Here is a 23,490-nt window from a genome sequence, read left to right on the forward strand (position 1 = left end):
AAAAGTTAAGTACCAATGAGAATTTTGAAATAATAAAACAAAAATAAAAGGTAGTTATAATGGAACTTCGCTTAGCTCAGAAAAATGAGGTATATTGAGTATATCAGTGCCCTAGAAATAATATGGATGAAAAAAACTGAAATTTATAGATTGAAATTAATCACCAGAAGTGTTTTCAGCAATTTTTTAAAGATTTTTATTTATTTATTTGACAGATCACAAGTAGGCAGAGAGAGAGAGGGAAGCAGCCTCCCTGCTGAGTAAAGAGCCCAATGCAGGGTTGATGCGGGGCTTGATGCGGGGCTTGATCCCAGGACCCTGAGATCATGACCCAAGCTGAAGACAGAGGCTTAACCCATTGAGCCACCCAGGAGCCCCAGCAATTGTTCTCATATAACTTCCTTCTACCTATATTCTGAGAAATAATGAAGGCATCTAATGCATTATGCTTTTGATGTAATTTTAATTTTTCATTTCTTTTTTATTATTTATTTAAAATTTTAAAAATGCCAATGGACTACTCATGTTAAAGCATTTAACTAGGATTTTTGTTCTAGTTGTCAAAGTATTCTAACTAGATACTAAGTAATCAATATAAGATTTGCTAAACAGGTTAAGAAATTATAGTTCTTATGTAATATGGAACATAAAAGCATTAGGTTTATTCTAACCAACTGGAGAATCTTGAAGATGAAACATCTGTAGATTATGAAATATTTATAGGAATTGGATAATTTTCTTCATTTTGTATAGCTTGTAGTATATAATATGATGTATGGTATGCTATAAAGCCTCATTGAGTCTTACTAATTATTGATGGATATAATAACCACAAAAATTCAAAATGAAGATAATAAGTACAGTTAATTTATAACTATAGAAAATAAATTGTATGAAATTGGATTTAAGTGATTAGTGGCTGATGATCCTGGAGAAGCAACATTCATAATCACTCCTTACAGTGTTAAGAATTGTTTTAAAAGATGATTAACATGCCTGGTTAGAAAAGATTTTTAATTTTTATAGAATTATGATCTTGGGAGAAATATTTGGAACTTCTTGACATTATAATAGTTTACTGAAAATGCCTTAAAAAGGCTAGGTAATATAATGCAGCAACACAGACCTTTTGTAATCTGGATCTGCTGTGGTGTATGATATCTAATCATAGGGCATAGAGCCCAAATAAGCTCCTGAGTATATGTGTGTGTGTGTGTGTGTGTGTGTGTGTGTGTGTGTGTGTTCCAGATGGCAACAGGAAAGGGTAAAGTGGGAACCAAAGTTAAGCCTGATTCCTCCTACAACATATGATCGTTTGGGTTTTATTATAAGCCCACCTGAGGTCTCGGGAGTTGCCATGACCCATCGCGAGCTAATTTTGTAATTTATAAAATGTTAGCTGAAGGAATAAATTACTATAAATAGGAATCAGACCAGACAATGGAAGGGAAAACTAACTGTATGTGCTCATAAACGGGAATTTACTTCTGAAGTAAGCAGTATAAAAATGAACCACCCAACTAAACAATTGATATTGTTTAGCCAGCTAATTTTTAAGCTTTTTAGTACATAGGTCACTCTCTAAATTTAAAGGTAACTATTTTGAGGTGATCTGGAATAGTGACTGAGGAGGCCACCACCTTACTTTGTGTACTTTTTCTGAGTAATTTTATTTAATTGTAATTTGGTTAGCCCTGTACATGCCAGGACTTTCCAAGTTCTTTTTTTTTTTTTTTTTTTTTTTTTACATTTTCAGGATAAAACTAATCTCTCTTTCAAATCTCTCTTTCAAAATAGACCAGGCCCTGAATTTATGTCTTTTCATCTTTTAAAAAAAATTCTGAGGTATAATTGACATATTATATTAGCTTCAGGTATATAATATACTGATTCAATATTTGTATATAATGAAATGATCCTAATAAAAGTCTAGTTAATATCCATCACCATACAATGTTGCAACATTTTAGAACTTGCAATATTTATTCTTAGCAACTTTCAAATATGTGATATGGTATTATTAACTATAGTCACCATGCTATCCATTACATCCCCATAGCTTATTTTGTAATTGGAAGCTGATAGCTTTTGATCCCATATAATATGACATAATATAATAGACCTTTTTAAATCTAGATCTGCAAGGGGGTATATGCCTAATAATAGGATATAACATCAAAATAAGCCTTTGATTATAAGTTTATATGAAAATTTTGGAAGACAATGAATATTACCTTATATTTAAAATGATTCACATTCTTATATATGGTCAACCAAGCTGTTTTCTATTTCTATTTCTGTGTATTTGTATTCCTCAAGGTCATGTTGAGACCCTAAACCCCAAAGGTGCTAGCATGAGTAGGGGGAGTCTTTGGGAAGGGGTTATGTTGTGAGGGTGAGATTTCAAATGTTTGACATAGTGCCTTATAAAAGAAATGCCACTAAGTGTCTTAGCCCCCTCCACCATGGGAGGGTACAATAAGAGGCCTGCCACTGGAAAGAGGGCCTCACCCACCATGATAGCACCTTGATCTTGGATTTCTGGACTCCAAAACTGTGAGCGATAAATTTCTGCTGTTTCATAAGCTACTCAGTTTGGGGTATTTTGTTATATCAACCCAAACAGACTAAGACACTTAGGAAGATCAGTCAGAAATGTCTTACTTGGTCCTCTATTTACAAAATATTCTATACCAAGCATTATTATATATCTTGCGAGGTAAGTAGAACTATTACCGTATTAAGAATGAGAGAAATAAGTGGTGGGGGGAATTTAAAGAATTATTGACTAATACCTGAAGATTAACTACTAAGGAGTAAGAGATTGTTCAAAAGAATATGGGGATAGCAGATATAGAAGGAAGCCACAATTTGCTGGGAAGCTGCCTATGGGAATGACTCTGTCACTGGGAAGCTACTTGGGGTACTCTGAAAGTCACTGAAGACTGAGGACCTTCTTAGGTTGTACTGGCCACTAGCCACTGTGTGTGCCAAGCAACAAATGAACAAAAATTCAGAAGACATACACCTTTGTCCTTCCATGTACCTCTAGCACCTTCTACTGACAAATCCTAACACTGTACCATCTGGCAAAAAGAACAAAGCAGAACAAAGAAGGCTAGATTTAGAGGAAATAGGAAATAGGTTGAGGAAATAGGTTAAAAATTATTACAGCCTTGTGTTTGTAATTTCTCCAGACTGTTAGAAATAATGCAAGCCTCTTGTGCTCAAGGGCATTGTCAAACTTGCTCTACCCTTCATGGTACATATAGCAAAAAAAAAAAAAAAAAAAAAAAAAAGGGAAAAGAACATAAAAAGAAAAGAATGAGGGAAATAATGTTTGAAGATGATATGTTACATATCTAAGTCACTTAGTCTCTCCAATATGTTGTTTCCACAGTGGACTGTAGTCTAGTACTTCTTCTCTTAAAGAAGCAAAATGTTGAATAAGGGATAGTTAGTAAAAATCAGGAGAGTGTGAATAGTTTAATTTCAATTCTGTGAACCATAAACATTAAATAATTCCTTCCTTCTTCCTCCCCCGCTCTCTTCCCTCCTCCCTCTCTTCTCTCTATCCATCTCCCCTCCCTCCATCGTTCTCCTTCTCTCTCCCTTTCTTTCTTGTCAACTCTATGCCTTTTCAAGTTATCCCCCACCCCCACTCTTCCACCTGAGTCACGGGCTCCTTTAATGATACCTCAGCAGAAATCTTAACATTTTCATTTGGTTTCGGTTGTTAAATTCTATTGTTGTGGCTTTTGAAATTTTAGGCAATTTAAGATAAAGTCTAGGATTCATATTCAATTCAAAGCTCTTCTCTCACTAATAAAGGTCAGACGTGCGTCTCCAATGGTCTGAGAGAAAGAGGAGGGGTTTGGGGCATGTGATAGTCTTTCACACTCACTTATTCTTGTTCACCAATTTATTTCCTTGGTGAAAAGTCTAGGAAAAAAGGGGAGGTTTAAATAAAAGATATGTTTTGTATGAGTATTTATCTGAGCATATATCAATTGGCCATCATCTTTTTTGTTAGTTATAAAAGGAATCATACAAAAATAAAAGATATTTAATTGCTGTCTATCCCTCTCTAAAATTGGTCATCATAACTGACCTAAGTTATTGTCTTTAGTATTTCCTTGGATAAGTACAGGGCATGGCAGGCCTTGTTGATTCAAGCTCAAACATATGCCTCAAACATCAGAACACCAGAGGACACTTAAAGGAGTCAACTTACTCAATATGACATCTAAAATGGAGGCCTAGCAGCAAATTCCTAATATGTCTGAAACACTGAATCACACTCCAGCAGTCCCAGCAAATGTGTAATTGCCAAGTAGGTGTGTAGTCTGACTTCCAAAACTCTAACACTGGAAGTTATGGGCCTGTTCTTACAGGCAAGGGTAACGCCCATTTTTAGCACTTCTTGGAAAATGAACATTTAGGATTCCCCTTTCCTAATCTTGTTGGCCACAGGACCTTCTCTTCAACCCACCTATTTATTACCCTGATTCTGCATCAGTTCAAAATTGTGTGTGTAAATCACTGAGGACAATGGCCAAACAGTTACCTTACTTGGGAAGTAAATCTTCATGCCTCCTTTCAGATACCCACAGATAATACAAGCAATTCTCCAATGCCCACTACATGCCATGAAGGTAATGAGAACCGGCCAGTACCACTTCCTGGAGAGTTTACTCCTTTTCATGATCTGTCCTTCCTTAAAAGACCACCTGTGCTCCTGAATCTCAACTCCAGTTCTCCTAAATAGGGGAAGGCAAACTTTGCCTTTCATTAGGCTCAGGTCTCATGGTTTGCTGTTTTCTGAACTCAGAAGGAAGGACTCTAACGGTTTGTTTTTCTCAGTTGTGGGCTATACCAGTCAATTCTGTGAAAACTAGTCAATTTCTGACTTGGCAATTCAATCTACCCGGATCCAAAATGTAATGCATTCTGTCATTAGAATTCTAAGGGTTTGTAAAGATCAACATTGCATAGGCTTCATGAGTCAGAACTAGACAGGGAGGGACAAGGGCATGAGGGAAGAAAAAAAAAAAAGGTATATTTCACTTGCTCTTACTCTGCAGACTCTTTGAATTTCATTGAGTGATAATCTCTCTTGCCACATTTTATTTTTTTTTATTTTTAAGTATTTTATTTATTTATTTGACAGACAGAGATTACAAGTAGGAAGAGAGGCAGGCAGAGAGAAAGGGAAGCAGGCTCCCCGCTGAGCAGAGAACCCAATTTAGGGCTCAATCCCAGAACCCCGGGATCATAACCTGAGCCAAAGGCAGAGGCTTTAACCCACTGAACCACCCAGATGTCCCTCTCTTGCCATATTTTAAACTTTGCTTTATATTTTCTACAGGGCAATCTTTCTTGTGAAGAATTAAGTTACTTGGGGGAAAAGCTGGGAAGGCATTTTCAGAGCTTTCTCAAGCTTCCATGTTTAAAGATCACTATGATGCTTATAAAGAGATTCAAGAGTGCTGTTCAAAGGGATCTGATATAGTGAAAGTAAGTGGAGAATAAGGTGGAAACATAAATCTACTTTTAAAAATCAGCTTAAATATTTCTAATGAAGATTAGCAGACTACAACTTAAGCAAATAAGGGTTTGCTATGTTTCTAAATAAATTTCAGCATATTTTATGGAACACTGAAAATTTTAGTCTCAGCAAATTTAATGATCTCTCCAGAACTATATTCATAAAATTCTGCAGTTTTTTCTTACATATGAACCAGAGCATTGTAGAAAAACAGTTTAAAAGTGTTAAAAAGGGCCACCTGGGTGGCTCAGTGGGTTAAGCCGCTGCCTTCGGCTCAGGTCATGATCTCAGGGTCCTGGGATCGAGTCCCGCATCGGGCTCTCTGCTCAGCAGGGAGCCTGCTTCCCTCTCTCTCTCTCTCTGCCTGCCTCTCCATCTACTTGTGATTTCTCTCTGTCAAATAAATAAATAAAATCTTAAAAAAATAAAAGTGTTAAAAAGAGAAAAGTTACAAACTTTTCTATGAGTATAACATAACTCCATGTAAATAAAAATTCCAATTAAAAATGATGCTTTCCCTAAAATCACTGACAAAGTGCTGCACTAAAAATAGTGTATTTTGAGAATTAGAAATAATGAATTTCAGGACATGAAAAATGCTAGAATTTAATGTAAGTCAATTACTAGATGAAATGAAATCTGAAAATTTCGCAAAGTTGAGAACTTCTCAGCATAATGACATCTATTATATTTTAAACAAAGCTTGGCAACTCATGCATATTGTACCCATTAGGAAAACCTGCAGTAGAAGGCATTTGTTTTTGCCCCCCTACTAGAACCCCCCCCCAGCCGTAGTTCCCTACACAAGAGTTTTGACAAATTTATAGGTATGATGGGTTAATGATCTGTGAAATACTTTTTCAACAGTTTGAAACAATTTTCTTTTTAACTTTCTATTAACAAGTTTATCTTCTCTATTTCCTTATTTTTTAGTCACTTGCTCTTTCTGTACAACCAGTTCTACCTTCGCTTTTTTGGTTCCATGTGTGGGAGTACACTGAGATACTATGATAGATTACAGTGATAGATTAAAGAGAGAGAATTTGGAAACACTAGAGCTACTTTCCAGACCTGTTTTTTCAACCTTACACTACATAATGCTGTGGAACAAATTTAAAAAAATACATTAAGTTTTTACTTTATCAACTTACTTTATACACATTGTCTAATTTCATCCTCATAACATCTGAGGAGAGATAAGACAGGTAAAAGTGGCCTCATTTAACTGAAAAGAAAAATGAAGCTAGAAAGATAAATTTCTCTTTCTTAATTAATACTATGAATGTGTTATATCAATATTAATTCTCATGCTTCTATCACCATGATTCCATATGTTTATATGTTTATATTCCATACGTTTATATTGTTTATAGATCAGGAACTTTTTTCAAGTATATTGTAAGATATACAATGCACAACAGAGTACATAAATGCTTACCAACTTCAACTGGGAAAGAATCAATATATTTCTCATGATAGTCTTTAATGGGAAGCAAGATGAAAACCACTGATAGTGCAAAAATCATCATAATTCTGACTAGAATTTTTAGAATGGACAAAAGGATGCAGAACTCTAATTGAAATACAAAGGCAGCTACTTTTTATTTACTTTTTAAACTGTGGAGCTAAACTCTGGGTTCTAGGAATCCACAAAATATAGGATGAAGACTTTAGTGTCATATTTTTCTCCTTGAAGGTGAATATCAATTTAGATTTTCTTCTCTGAGATATTTTGCTTGGGGATGAGAAATAACTGAAAAGGAAATAAACCTCATTTTGCTCTTTAGGCCACAGGAAATATACCAAAAGGCAGAAAAAGCAAGAGGCAGAATGTAAAATTAGAAAAATAGAATATTAAATTAGGAGAATGGCATAATATTCTGACTTCAGCACAGGGGTGGTACCTAATGTATTTCCCAAGACCTAATCTGTATGAAGACTTTCTTAAAGATGCAATGGTCTGTAATAGCTATTTCGAGACTTCCTGAAAGGATAATTTTCTACAGTGTTTTCTTTTGCCCTTTCAATTGGATAAATCAAAATATCTTTCTGAACATGTTTCAACTATTCTACTATAATATAAAAAAATGTGAAACTTCTGTTTTTGACCTTTTCAACCAGAAGGTTCTGGAAGTATGAATATTATTATTTCTTCAGCTGATGAGGCATGTAGTTCAACAGAAAGATGTTGGTCTTGCCTTATTTCTCACCAAGTTTTTATTGGGTTGAGATTGCGAAGCCTGGCAGGTTCACTTTTGCCCAGTGCAAGCTGAAGAGTTGAGTGGTTCTTATTTTGATCAATTGGATTGCAGAAAACACAAATAGACAAGGGCATTCCATGTATGCAAATACAGAAAAAAAATTACTTAAGACAGTGAAAAATTTTACTTTTTTTTTTTTTACTTTTCAGCAACAAAAGAAATCTCTAACATATACCTTTAATAATCTCCCACCGATAGCCTGAACAAAACTCTGCTAGAACACTACTCCCAGAATAACATTTCAAATAAATTCACAATACAGGGGTGTTACATCTTTGTGAAAGAAATCTTCCAAAGCATTGTTGTTCAAAATGTGGTATCACTTGGGAGCATGGTTGAAATGCAGATACTTATGCCATGCTCCAAACCTATAGGACCAGAATGTGCATTCATAAAATAAAGTTTATGAATGCAGATTTACAAGAGGTTCTTATGTTAGATCTCCTGGAGAGACACACTGTTCTGGAAAAAAAAATGCATTTTAGGATACATAATTTGATACACAGTTTAACTGAACCTCTATCATAGCACAACTAATTAGCAAGGTATTTTTGGAGCCATTTTGGAATGAATATCTGTTTTTGAATCTCTGACTGAAAGCCAAATCTACATAACATCAATTTATTTAGGTGATGTTCTAATAATCCAATTTCTTTTATAGGGACTTCACACAGTATATATGTATACATGATTAAACTCAGTTTATAATGCATATTTCAAGTAAAATAATAAATATGGCCATTTTAAGTATATATGGATTTATATTGTAGTATGTTTTGGCTGATAGAAAAAAATGAATAAAATATACTTATCAATGTCAGAACTTGGTATACATATGATGTGTGATTATAGCAAAGGTTCTCAAAGGCAAGTAAATGTAATTAACGGTCAAAAACAAAGGTAAGAAAGTGCTCCTATAAATGTTTAGATGCCTTGAAACAATTTTTCTCGAAAGGTGAACTTAAGACCAATACACTGGGATCACCTCAGTTACCTGTTCTTGGTACTAATACTTAGGCTCCTCAACAAGCCTACTAAAGTCAGTTTTTGTGTATGGGATCCCTGAACTCTTGTTTTTGTTTGTTTGTTTGTTTGTTTTTTGTTTTTGTTTTTTTTTACTTCTTGTTGATTCCTAAGCATATTAAATTTGACAAACATTGACTAAAAAAAAAACCCATATTTTATTGTTATATCATACAAAACAAACCTATGTCCTTGTCATTGATAGTTGGTTGAAAAAGAATTTTCTCAGCCAGAAAAATGATCCAAATAGGTCTTTAAAATATCCCAGAATACCACTTCCAGAGACAAGCCATGATCTCTGCCCTCTATGAATTCTGATTCTTTCTAGTATTTTCACTTTATGAACTTTATGGGAATATACTGCTGTGTGAATTCCTACTGGGACAGAGTATACTACCTGACTTCTTTCCTTCTTAATGGCAGTCTCTCTTTCACAACCCTGCTTTCTTTCATTTGACTGAGTGCTACAGGAAATTTTTAGAGGTACAATATCCTCTTAGACCAAGTAGATTTTAGAATTGGCACTTAAAAGGGGAGAGACTAAAACTACTGAAAACTATGGAAACTTGGCTTCAGTTACAACCTGTCAATTAATGTAACCTTGGGGAAGATCACTTAACCCTTCTCATCCCAAATTTGCAACATGTAACAATTAGACTAACTATCCCAAATATCCCCTCCACTTCTGGCACTCTAAAATTCTAAAAAAGTGTATTGAAATCTTGATCCTTAGAAATCATGTTTTAAATAAATTCTGTTAAGAAAATAGGGGTTGTATTCTCTATGTTCTTAAAATACCTCACAAAAGAAAATTCTTTTAGGATGATTTGTATTAGAAATTTTCAGTATAGACTTAAAGCAACATATTTATATCCAGTTACTGCTTGAGCTAGGTAACTAGTGGAAATTTCTCTGGAGCGGAAGGTGCTGAATTTCTCCAATAACCACATATCTATTCACATGAAGTTCAAAGTTGCAACCTCACAGCTGTCTACCACAATACAAGATTTACAGTGCATTGAGTTCCTTTTTTTGTTTGTTTGTTTAAATAATTATGTATGCCTTCAGATTAAAAATCCCTCCAATAATCTGGGCATGGAGCTCTTCAAAAGACAAAATTTTAGCCAACTTTTCCATACATGAGGGAGATTGGGCTACAATTTTCCCATTTTATAAATAATTTATCATCTTTACTACCACTGCATTTTTTATTACATAGTACAATTTGAAAAAGAGTTGCTTGTTTTTCAGTTCCCTAAAAGTTAATCACAAGATTATTCTAAATTCTTTATTTAAAAGATGCCTAGAGACCTAGAAAACTCCTAACAATGCTCTGGGGCTGCTGCTGCATGACCAGGGCTGAGTTCCAGGGCCTTCGCTCAATTCCCCCCACCTCCATGACAACTCTGCCATCATAGAAGACATGAAGGAACACAGCAACATGGAAATAGAGGAATTCACAGAGGAATCCAAGATCAACCCAGCAAGAATAAGCAGAATGACAACAAAATGTTTACTGGAGGCTTGAGCTGGGATATAAGCAAGAAAGATCTGACTGCATATTTGTCTTGATTTAGGGAATTTATAGACTGTACGATTGGAACGGATGTAGTGACTGGAAGATCAAGAAGACTGGATTTGTGGTTTCCAGAGATGCTGCTAGTGTTAATGAGGTTTTGGAACTGAAAGAACACAAACTTGATAGCAAATGGATAGACCTCAAAAGGACCACGATTTCAAAGAGAAAGAACTCTCCAAAAAGGTTTTTATGGGTGGACTGAGCCCACATGCTTCTGAAGAACAAATTAAAGAATAGTTTGGAGAGATTGAAAATATTGAACTTCCCATGGATACAAAAACAAACGAAAGAAGAGGATGTTGTTTTATCCCACACACAAACGAAGAGCTAGTAAAGAAATTGTTAGAAAGCAGATATCATCAGGTTGGTTCTAAGAAGTGTGAAATCATAACTGCACAACACAAAGAGATAGGCAGCAATGGCAATAACTAAAAGGTAGAAGAGGTGCTGCAGCTGGTAGACCCGGTGGTCCTAGTGGTCATGGGTGAGGTCAGGGCCAAAACTGGAACCAGGGATTTAACAATAGTTATGATCAAAGATAAGGAAATTACAATAGTGCCTAAGGTGGTGATCAAAACTATAGTGGCTATAGAGGCTATGACTATAGTGGGTATAACTATGGAACTATGGATATGGACAAGGATATGCAGACTACAGTGGCCAAAAGAACACTTATGGCAAGGAACTTGGAGGGGGTCACAATCACCAAAAAACTTACCAGCCATAGTAAAGGAGGACACTGGAGAAAATAGGAGACTGCTAAAGTTAACCCAGCTTGCAATATGACATTGAAGATGGGTCTTCTGTTGATTTAAGATGATCATTTTGTAAAAGACTTTCTAGTGTACAAGACACAACTGTGTATAACTGTATATACTGCCAATGTTTCCTTTTCTTTGTCTTTTGTTATCTGTGTTATGAATCAATTTGGATTTGTGTTTATACAAATTTTATTTGTGTGATCTCATGTTAAACTTTAAATAAATGCTCCCTTATGTGACAGTAAAAAAATTTTTTTAAAAGCTGCCTAGATAATCACTACAGGGCCTTTAGTGATTTACTGTCTTTATATGAGCCTTAAAATTTATCTTTTTGCCTATATTTTGACAAGTTTGCCATATAAAAATATATCTACATATATTTATATTGCCATGTATATATATATATATATATATATATATATATATATATATATATACACACACACATATATTTATATATATTTATTTATTCTCATTTAACTATTAACATTTTCATCATGATTGGCTAGTCATGTTATCTAATCTTGGGACGTCACAATTTTGCTCAAAAATGAATAATCATGGGCTTTTAGATGAGATTAAATGGAGACAGTTGATTTAGAAAGCATGGAGCCTTCTATGCAGGAGTTATACTTATGTGAGGGTCTCAGTTTCAACTTCTTGCCTCAAGTGGACAGTCTTTTCTTCTATCTTTGCATATGTTTTAGAACCTTTTGGTTAACTTTTGATTAATCTTTTGGTTAACTCCTTACTTCCTTGGGACTGCTGTGGCATTGGCTTAGATGCTCAGCACTTGGGTTCTCAGCAATTTCTTTGTTACTAGCACAGAGTCTTCTTCAGAACATTATTTTAAACATTGCTCTGTGTTTCTCAGTATTTCCAGCTTTTTGAAACAGAGATGTTTACTTTATCTTTTTATAAAGTATAGATATAAAATTTTACATATATTTATACAAATTATGCATTTATATGTACACTAAAATAGAGAAAGATGCACATAAACCTGTTTGAGCATGGATTATCCAGGAGAAAATTTGAAGATAAACATGAGATGGTGACTGTATCTGAGATGTTACACTTCTACATTATTTAAACTATTTATAAACAGGAATATTTATTGAAAATTTTAACAAATTTTAAATATAATCAATGCAGGTATACAGTTTTATAAAATCAGACTATAAGCACACTGAAGAGGAAACGTGTGAATCTCCCCACTTAAAGACAAAATTTCAATTCACAAAGAATGTAGAGATCATGATATACAATGTTTTCAGAACTGTGATTCATATTTTAAAGAATTCTGATGGAGACTAGGAAAGATCAGATCTATAGATATTTGTCCTATTCCGTTTTAATTAGTATAACCCTATTTAAACTCCTCCTGCCCCCAGGCCTTCTATCATGTACTACCTAAAGAACAAGACTATGGCTAAACTGGAGCTTGAAAATCATTTAGCTGGACCAGTGTTAGAAGATCCAGTTTTTCTCCTTGGTCTTACAGTTCTATTTACTTGGAACACAAGATCTGTTTCCATGTGATATATATTTCTGAAGGTAGGACTATGTCCCCATATTTCTCCACAACAAATCCATGAAAAAAATGAATATTTTTTGTTTTTATATTGTGCTCATAAGTCTAATTTTTAAAAATTTTCTGACTTCAGTTATCATTTTAATAATTGTAAGTAGAAAGAATTGATCAAAACATTTTACATTTAATACATTTAGAAAATTTGTAAATGTCTAAAGTTCAGATTAATTCAAAGTGACTCACTTAATGAAAATGGATGTTGGGTATTTTTCTCATCAATTTATATTTAGATGATAATTTCTAAATGCTGAAATGAGTAAGCACCAAGAAACTTTTGAACATAAATAATTAAATGCAAATAAAATAACTTTTCCACAGCAGAGTCACTTAATACTTTAAAATTCTGATATATATGCCAAGAAAAAAAAAGAAAAGAAAAAAAAAACAACAAGGTTATTTATCATTAAAAATCATTTTAACGATCTCTCCACTGACAACTAGATTAAGTCTTCTTCAATTTTATTGAAAAAAATGCACTAGAAACCACCTGATATGCACATTGATTTGTTCCATAGGGCTTAAAGTAAAATTAGACACCAGCATTTTTATTTGTTGCCATTTTTTTTTCTCCTTTTGCATTCCATTAGTGTTTAAGGTAAGAGAAAACTGATAATAAAAGAAGTCTTGAAAAGAAAATCTGATTCATGGGGATTCCCTTTTTTAATTATGCTAATTAAGTGTTTGCATTTAGTATTGAGAAAGGTTTTTGTTTGTTTTGTTTTCTGATGAATATACATGTGTCTTCCACATTTCTAATGTTCCTTCGGAGATTTTGTGTCTGAACTCCCCCTCCTGTGCGCTCACACAAGCATACATGTGCATGCATGGGCATGTGCAGACACACCTCTATCATATCCGGTTCAGAACTACATTTTATAATCCAGGAAACTTGTTACTTGACATTTAGAAGCTTATCCCCTTATTTTTGATTTTCCTAATCAGCATTTCTGTTTCAGGTTGGGCCCTGTGAAGGATATAGTTTGCTCCCAAGAATTTACCACTCATATCTGCTTTCCTTAATTCCTGAAAATGCCTTTTGGTAAAGTTTTCATTTTAAAATCGTAATTGGGAGTGTTAAAAATAAAGGCACTCTTGCATTTAAGAATGATCTTATTTTATTTAAAGATGGAGTTAAAATAGATTATTTTTTTCTTTAAATGCTTATGACTTAAAGAGACAAATTAAATTTCTTGAATGGAAGTAAACTTCAAATTCAAACTTCAACATTACACTGTCAATCATCTTCCAAATAATAGTGAAGAGGAATAGGGAATTTGTTTGGGTGTAGTGGGAGGCAAGGAAAGTGAATACAAAAGGGACTGCTAAGTAATATGGCTTCTCAACATCCCAAGAAGGATTTAGTGATGCAAAGGTAGGAACAGTCATTCTTACCATCTATGCATCATCACAAAAAATGTGGTATACATATCTCATTGGTTCTGTTTTGTTTTTTGCTTTTGTTTTCTAAAGAACTCTGACTAATGCATGGCTGTTCCCTGGTCATTTAGAGAAGTAAAAGTGCTCTTTCAGCTAGTTACAGTATATGAAACAACCAAATGTGAGTTCCATTGGCATCCTTTTTGGAACCACTTGGTTGCAGTCTTACAAATTTCTACAGGGTGGTAAGGTAATAATCTGCCATACTGATTAATCAAATTAAAGTTACATAGGTATTCAGGCATTGAACTATCCAAGAACTAGCAATGTAGTAATGAGTTTCAAGCATATGGCAAAATTCAAATCAGCATTTACATATCAAACAATTAGTAGTGTTTAAATAATAACTGCCAAATTGTTATTCATTTCATCTAGTTAGTTATTTTATAATTAAACTCCATAGGATTCAATACTTTAGGTCACAAATGAGGAAATGAGAGTGAGAGATGGTGTAATAATAATAGTTTGTGAAAATTAGCTATAATTATTTTTGTATCAATGTATCTCCATTTGCAGTTCTTCCCACGAAAATGTATTGTCTGTTTCCTGACCCCTGAAGTTGGGTTTCAGTTTTCTCTCTCAAAACACTGACTACCAACTGAACAAGTTCTGGCTAGCCTATTGAGTAAAGAGAAATTTTTGGAGGAAAAATGAGTTGTCAATCCTGAGGCCTTCTTAAGTCAGCCAACCCCAACTAACCTAGCAGCTGACCAAAGAAGCACGAGGGAGCACAGTTGAGATCACAATGGCATGGCTGAGCCAAACACAAACTGCCAATCTATGGAATAGTATGATAAAATTTCTTTACTTTATTCCATTCAATTTTTGCTCAGTTTATTATATACATATTATCAATGGCAATAGGTATCTGATATAGAGGGGATTTTTCCACTGACCTGGTAATATTTTGCAGCCATAAAAAAGAATGAGATTGTATCATTTGTGACAACATGGTATGGACCTTAGGGTACTATGCTAAGAAAAGTAGACTAAGAAAGATAAATACCATATGATTTCTCTCATAAGTGGAGTCTAAAAAACAAATAAACAAAAATTAAAACCAGACCAATAAATACAGAGAACAAACTGACAATATTATGGCAACCTGTTTTATAAAATGCTTTTTTTACATCAAATAAGCTCATCATGATCACATTTTCTATAAGTGGCCAATTTTCTTTTATATGACTCTATGGACTATAAAATATGTTTCCTAACTACTATTAAGTAGCAATTTTTCTTGCAGAATACCTTCTTCATCCACTTTATCCATCCTAACTTCTGTATCTATTTTCTTTCTCGATGCCTCCATTGTGTATGCTTCCCATACCTTTCAACAATCTGTTACATAAAGATAATTCATTATTTAATTTGTAATTCAATTCAAATTAAGTTGTTCATTATATATCCAGTCCTTCTAAATGCACAGGAATAGTGTGGGAGACACCTTTTTCCTTTTAACCTCTGGTTATAAAGAATTTTTTCTTATTTCCAGATCAGTGGAAATATCCCCTCTATATCAGTTACATTTTGCCAGAGGGGAGAGAAGAGAAGGATAGGCAAAATGGGTGAAAGGTAGTGGGAGATACAGGCCTCCAGTTATGGAATGAATAAATCATGGGAATAAAAAGCACAGTATAGAGAATATGATCAATGACACTGTAACAGTGTTGTATGTGGCAAAGGGTAGTTACACTTGTGAGCAGAGCATAAAATATAGACTGGTTGAGTTACTATGTTGTACACTTAAAACTAATCTAATATTGTGTGTCAACTATACTCAAAAAGGAATTTAAAAAAGATATGGCATTATTTTATGAGTGCCTTTAACATTGGGACTAATAACAGAAGGGATATTAAAATAGTTGTAGTATTTCAATTATAAAGCCTTCTAGCATAACCCTGGTAATATTCTTCCGGAAATTCTAATGGACTTCATGGTCAGACAAAAAATAAGAGTGTAAATATTAGAAAGTAATAGAAATAATGATTTTCAGATAATATGATAAAATATTTAGAAACATTAGAGAACCAACAAATCAACTATTGTAATTAGCACAAAATTCAGTAAGGCGGCTGCATACAAATTGCTGTACCAAATTTTCCAACATTTATATATATAAATACAAACTAATTATAAAATATATTAAAAATATCAAGGTAATATTAGGCGACATTAGATAGGCTCTGTTTTAAGTGCTTTGTATAACTCATAGGTCTTATAATAAATATTCTTATTATCCTCAATTTGCAGGCCAAGAGACTGAGGCTCAGAGAATTAAATGGGCCATTGCCACATAACTATTCAGATGACAACAAGACCCTGAACCCAAGCTGACTGATTCTAGAATCTATTTCCTAAACTTCCTATACTGTCCCCTCATCTCAACCACAGAGGCAACACAAAATATGCAATACCAAAGACAAACTTAAGAACTTTTCAGGATTCATCAAGAAAAAATAAAGTGGTCCTAAGAACATAACTGGAAACACAGAGGGCAGACACCATATTACTTTTGTCTTATTTCCTATCCTTATAATTAGCACAGTGCTGGGAACATTTATTAAATGTTAGTGGACATATAAACGAATATTTAATATTGCAGCAATATAGGAAACAAGCATTTTCATTTGCTGTTGGTTGGGTGTACATTTGCATGACTTTGTAAAGGAAAATTTTACATTAATGTTTATAATTGGAAATGTGTGTGCTCTTTAACCAGGAAATTCTCTGTTTATAATTTTATTCTACATAAATATTCTACACTATGTAAGAATGCCTTTGGCAGCAAAGAACTGAAAACTTGATAAACTGTGCCTTAAAGACAGAGGTTTGTGTTTTCCACATATAATCGGACATAGGCAATGTTTGTTGTTGGTGAAGCAGTTTCACGATCTACCTAGTTCTCAGGCTCTATCATTCTTTTCTGATACCATTAGCATCTTGTGTCTTTCTCCCTCTACTTGTTTCTTTATGATTTCAATATGCCAAACTCAGCTGCAAGTACAAAGTCTGGTTTTCCAGAGAGGAGGAAGGGAAAAGGACACACCTGTCACTTCTTTTAGAGAGTAAGCTATCTTTCAAAGTAGCCCCTCATAGATTTGTATGGTCTGTGTTTAGAAATGAGTTACTCTAAATGCAGCACTTGACCTGGCTTTCAGCTCCCAGCTGATACTATCTACCAGGCTCTCACAATCAATGCCTGAATACATATGTAAAATAGTTAGCCCTGTGCTATCTATAGGATAAGAAAAAAAGCTAGAAAAACATCTCAGTCATTAATGACAGGAGATCAATGATCATATGGCGATATACAGAGAAGAAAGGAGAAGGAAAAGTAGGAGAAGCTGCATAATCAAATACTTTAGACATTGGGTGAAGCTTTGCAATAGCTAAATAGCTGAACTTTTAAAAAAATATATATTTTCTTTTTTTTAAAGATTTTATTTATTTGAGAGAGAGAGAGTAGGCAGAGAGGCAGGCAGAGAGAGAGGGAGAAGCGGGCTTCCCTCTGAGCAGGGAGCCCAATGCAGGGCTCGATCCCAGGACCCTGGGATCATGACCTGAGCAGAAGACAGAGGCTTTAACCAACTGAACCACCCAGGCGCCTCCCCCGACCAACTTTTTTTTTTTAATTTATTTGACAGACAGAGATCACAAGCAGGCAGAGAGGCAGGCAGAGATAGAGGAAGCAGGTGGAGCAGAGAGCCTGATGTGGAGCTCGATCCCAGGACTCTGGGATCATGACCTGAGCCAAAGGCAGAGGCTTTAACCCACTGAACCACCCAGGCGCCCCAACTTTTTTTTTTTTTTTAAAGACTTTAGTTGTTTGAGAGAGTGAGTGACCAGGAGCAGAGGAAGGAGGAGGGGCAAAGAGAGAGGAAGAAGCAAATTCCCTAACTTAGCAAGGAGCCCATTGAGAGGGAACCTGGGCTCTACCCCAGGACCCTGCCATCATGACCTGAGCCAAGGCAGATGCTTAACTGATTGAGCCCCCCAGGTGTCTGCAGTAGTTGATCTTACCTCTTTGTTATGATAATAGAAAAAAAGCTAAAATTAGGTGAATACAGTAAGATATTAAAAAGCATAAATGATATTCTCATACTCATTGTGTTTTTAAAGTGTGCTATTTCCCACTAAACTTTAGCTCTCAAGACTGCAAACATCAAAAATATCTCGAAAGAATCTCAGAGTCAGTATGGTTTGGCCCCTGGTATACTGCACAAAGACACAGTGTCTCAAGCAACTGAACATGGGGAATTAATACCACTAATTAAACACTGATACATACACTTCTTTTTCTCTTATCTTCCATCTTCCTCACCCCAAAATTATTATTATTTTTTTGGCTAGCTGGGATTTTTAAGTGAACAAGTTTGCCTGTGTGTATATTTGCATTTTCAAGTTTTAATCAGCAGTATTTATTACTTCAATATTTACTAAAACTAAAAAGAACAAAAAAATACAGTGTTCTATTGCTGCTTAAAAAAGAATAAAGTTTTTCTTCCCGTCTATAAATATTCCAACCCAAACTGAACTAGTCATAGAAAGATAGATTCCTAAGTCCATATTTTAGCATCATAAATTGATGGTAATCTGAGGCATGGTCCATTAGATGTGATTTATGCTTCTCATTAAATATAGCTATAACAATACTTTTTTTTGAAAGAACAGTTAATAGTAAACAAGTTTACTCTGATGGAATTTAGATTCTCTATAAATAACACTTCTATGGAACTTCAGCACTTCTGTTTCTGTAATGCTAATTAGTAGACCAACTCATGGTATGTTTTGAAATATCTAACAAACAACTTGTTTAATTTCTTTGTCACAAACTAAAGCAATGCAAAGAAGTTATAAAAAGCTGTATAAAATCTCATTAAAATCCTGAAATCAAAAGAGTCTAGGTTTGAGAGAAATACAAACAAATGTTTCTCAAATATAACATTTTCTTTTTAATGAATAACATGATCTTAATAGTAGTCATGCCTGAAAATTGTGGTATTTTCCACAAGAAAAATTTAGCTGACTACAGAGTCATACTAACATTGTGTGGTATATTACATTATGATTCAGAAAATATTCATCCTCCATGGCCCCTTCTATGAGAATATTTTATTTCTCCACCCCATGGGTGTTACATTTGGCTACGTGACTCACTTTGGCCAAAAGAATGCTAGGGGCTATGACATATGGATACATCCAAGCATATGGATACATCTGTCCTTGAAGGATAGGTTTGTTCTCTCTTATGCTCCCACCCACAGACATGAGAATTTCACTTCCTCAATAAGGTATGATCTTTCACTTTAGATTTAAATATCAATTTAGAGCTAACTCACATCTTGGAGGCAAACCTAATTGAACCACTACAGCTTAGCAGAGTCAAGCCAAGATACAGCTGATCTATAAACCCAAAAGAAGTGGCTATGCCTTTAAACCACTTATTTTCTAGGTTGCTTGCTATGCAGCATTGTTAAAAAGATAACTTACACATACGGTTAGCGTCCCAGGCTGGTGAGTAAGGGGAACATATATAGTCAAAATCACTTGGAAATTTTTCAACCTTTTATTCTGAAAATGTTTTTAGGAATAAAAATTAAAACACATTGTAGTTTGTGTAAACACCTCTATAATATGTCCAGAAAGTGTACATTTCAAAAATATATAATATAATGTGTATGCAAACTATAATTTTATACCACTACATTTCAAACATCAGAAATGCACATCCTATGGAAGAAACTGAGTAAAAATAATTGAGGAGTAGCATGACTTCAGTGTCATTAATACTCATAGACATGCATTCATCTAGTAGGATTGCCTCCCTAATAAATGGCTATTTTCCTATTTTTTCTTGCCTGAGTGTGCATCAAAACTCCTTGAAATAACTCTATACTCAACATGAGATCAATATACATGCACTAATATTTTCATGTTTTTTGAATCTTATTTAAAAATATGTACACATTCAAGTATGTAATCATAGTTTTATTAAATGGTATTACTGCCAAGAACTATAATCAACGTGTAATTCATTTTTTATTTTATTCCTAAAAATACTTTTTGGTCATATTTCATAGTGATCTGTGTACACAATATAATTTAAATCAAAAGCACAATATGATATTTCATGAGACTATTAAGATGATTCTGATGTTTTTCTAAGGATCAAGAATAAGAAGAGAACAGACCTAAGAATTACATAAATCACTCAAAATGAGCAAGGTGATTGTAGAGTGTCTCCTTATAGGATATAATGATATGATAAAGATCCAGTAGGAAAACGTGGTATTGGCACAAAGCAATACAATAGTAAATGGCCTAAAACCAAACTGTTTCATATATGTAAATTTGATTCAACAGAGAATCCATTGTAGATCAGAAGGAAAGGATGAATTATTCAACAAATTTTGCTGGGTGAATTGGTTATCCATAAGGAAAAAAAATAATTTCAATCTCTGTATATTTGTCATACAATTTTAGATGGATAGAGAAGTAAATGTGGAAGATAATTTTTTAGTGTTTATAAGAAAATATAACATTTTAATGACAAAATTATAATTAAAAATATCAACCCAGGCAATGTAAGCTGAACAATTTCCAGAGTTCAAACAAGTCACAGAGATATTTAAGCTCCAGCCAGGCAAAGATGGGAGTGGAGATTCTTATTGATCACCCGAGACATTCCATAGAGCAAGGGCACACATATATCAAACATTAGTAAGCAGAGATGTACTACCACAGAAGTAAAGCTAGGGCAGGGACAGATCTGGAGTAATTTTTGCCATGCATCACCTTTGCACCCAGAGTTTATTATCCCCAAAGATACTCAAGGAAACTCTATGCACATTTCTGAAGCTCTTTTCCTGCATAGCTTCTCTTTGGGGGAACACTGTCTGACAACATCCAGCTTCCCCTCCACTGTAGTCTGGAGTTGCTCCTAGGAAGAAAACCAGGGCAGTCACTGGGCCCACCTCAACTGCCATCTTTCCTTCTCAGATCACAGTACTTCACAGACCAATGCCCCAAAACCTTTTGTTTCACATTCTTCCTACAGTTTGCCAGCTATTTCTGGTGGTAGAGAAAACTAAATTTTTACAATGATTAGTTCCTCTGAAGGAAAAGTAAAGTGGAGATGGGTTATGTAACCGATCTAATAATAGTTATTTGATGATGGGTTGATGGAAGTAATTTTATTTTCAAAACTCCTATATAATATACATAAACACACGCACTTATATATTCATATACTGTTTTATCAATATTACAAAATGTGAAAAACTAGAGTCAGGATAACAAGTTTGATGATTACCACATACGGGAGAGAGAACACTCATTTGGACAGCCTAATGAAGGTGGCAGTGATGCATTCAATGACATTCATGACCTACTTTAAGGGCAGAGTTTCAAGATTGGCCAGTAGGATGTGGAGAAAGAGTTTAGAGAAAGGTAACTATAGGCTTCTGCCCCTGAGAAATAGGGTTAATGTTAGTGTTTTTACAAATTTATGAAAGATTGAGCCATGCACAGATTTGAAAAGGGAATCAATCAATACTTGGATTTTGGCACAGGAGTTTGACATACTCATAAGACTGTAAAGTAGAGATACAGTAGAGATCTATTGAGTGAGGCTGGGGCAAAGTATTAATTTGAAGCATTTGTGCATAAATGTGATTTCAACCTAAACACCTAGAAAAAATCATCTAAGGAATAAGAATAATGATGTAGTCAGAACTCTTGTGCACTATTCCATACAGAGTTTCTATAGGGTGAGGAGTTAGGAAAACAAAAACAAAAACAAAACCCTGAAAAGCAGAGGACCATATAGAAGAAAAACTTGGAGAACATGATACATTGTAAGTTTTTTTTTTTTTTTTTAAGATTTTATTTATTTATTTGAGAGAGAGTGACTGAAAGAGAGAGAGAGAGCACAAGCCAGGGGGCGAGGTAGAGGGGAAAAGCAGACTTCCCCACTGAGCAGGGAATTCAATGTGGGACTCGACCACAGGAGCACAAGATCATGGCCTGAGCTGAAGGCAGATGCTTAAATGACTAAGCCATCCAGGCACGTGAAACACCGGAAATCTAGAGAGAGAAAAGAAGTTGCTAAGCAGTTTTCTCAGAAAAAAGCTAATGAGGAAAAATGAGGAAAATAAATAAACTAGATCCCATTCTATGTTAGTCATTTTTGGTGGGGGGGAGCCAAATAAGGCATTTGACTGAAGTGCCAAACCTGTTTAAATGTGATAATAGAGCCAGTAAGACAAGACAAAAATTGAGTGTTTTGGAACCACATAATTTATTATGTATATTAGAATTTAAGTTTGTAAACATAATAATTTATCGCTGATGGTGCTTACTTTTATTTATTTATCATCTGGAGCTTTGTAAAGAAGCCAATTATTCACAGAGACAGGCTCCATGCATTATTATATAACTTTTTCGTTATAATGTGACTTTGTGAAATGGAGTCAGTCATTCAGATTGTCAACTTACTCACCAACATAAAATCGATTTCCCTTGGTAGTGCTAATAATAACACAACAGTTCTCCTAAGGAGACAGATTGTGCAAAGTCATTTACTTCTGCCTCCATTAAAGGATGCTATAACAACTGTTATCTCCTACCTGAAATACCCCAAAGGAAAAGTTTTAATTTTAAAGTCTAAAACAACAGTCCATCTTTTTTATCCACACAGAGGGGTATTGTTCATGCTCTCAAGGAGCCTCTTATTTTGGCTTACTGGAATGATGAACAAACAAATTTGTGAATTTCCAAATAAACATCGTTTCTTTCACTGGTCAATCTATATGGCTATTTGAAATATTCATCACAACTAACAATAAGAAGGCCTTGTTCTAAGCAAGTAGAAATTTACTTTCACTTATAGTGTTACATTCATTGCAACTAACATGCTAGCTTTTTAGCACTTTTTGTGTTTTAAATGCTGCTTAATGAGGTGACCTTACAAAGACTTAAAAATCAAAAGGGAAGAATGACATAAAAGATGGTGAGCTCCTTGAGGAGCCTGGGTGATTCAGTGGGTTAAGCCTCTGCCTTTGGCTCAGGTCATGATCGCATGGTCCTTGGATGGAGCCCTCCATCAGGCTTCCTGCTCAGGAGGCAGTCGGCTTCTCTCTCTTCCTGTGCCCCTCCACCCTGCTTGTGTTCTGTTTCTCCCTCATTCTTTCTCTCAAATAAATAAATTAAATCTTAAAAAAAAAAAAAAAAAAAAGATTGTGAGCTCCTGAAAGAAAAATAAATAAAAGACAGGACAGCTGAA

The 23,490-nt window shown here is 34.5% G+C and overlaps 1 long non-coding RNA gene and 1 pseudogene across 3 annotated transcripts in view; one reads left to right on the top strand and one right to left on the bottom strand.

Annotated features, from left to right (window-relative positions):
* LOC309866492 overlaps positions 1 to 23,490 on the bottom strand; it is a 186,125-nt gene that overhangs the window by 161,695 nt on the left and 940 nt on the right. The gene's annotated exons all lie outside the window — the stretch shown is intronic.
* Positions 10,238 to 11,138, top strand: LOC309867412 (heterogeneous nuclear ribonucleoprotein D-like pseudogene; annotated as a pseudogene). Its single transcript has one exon. The product of its transcript is annotated as a heterogeneous nuclear ribonucleoprotein D-like pseudogene (transcript).

This window comes from Mustela nivalis (genome assembly GCF_964662115.1).
Source record: "Mustela nivalis genome assembly, chromosome: 6".
NCBI lineage: Eukaryota > Metazoa > Chordata > Mammalia > Carnivora > Mustelidae > Mustela > Mustela nivalis.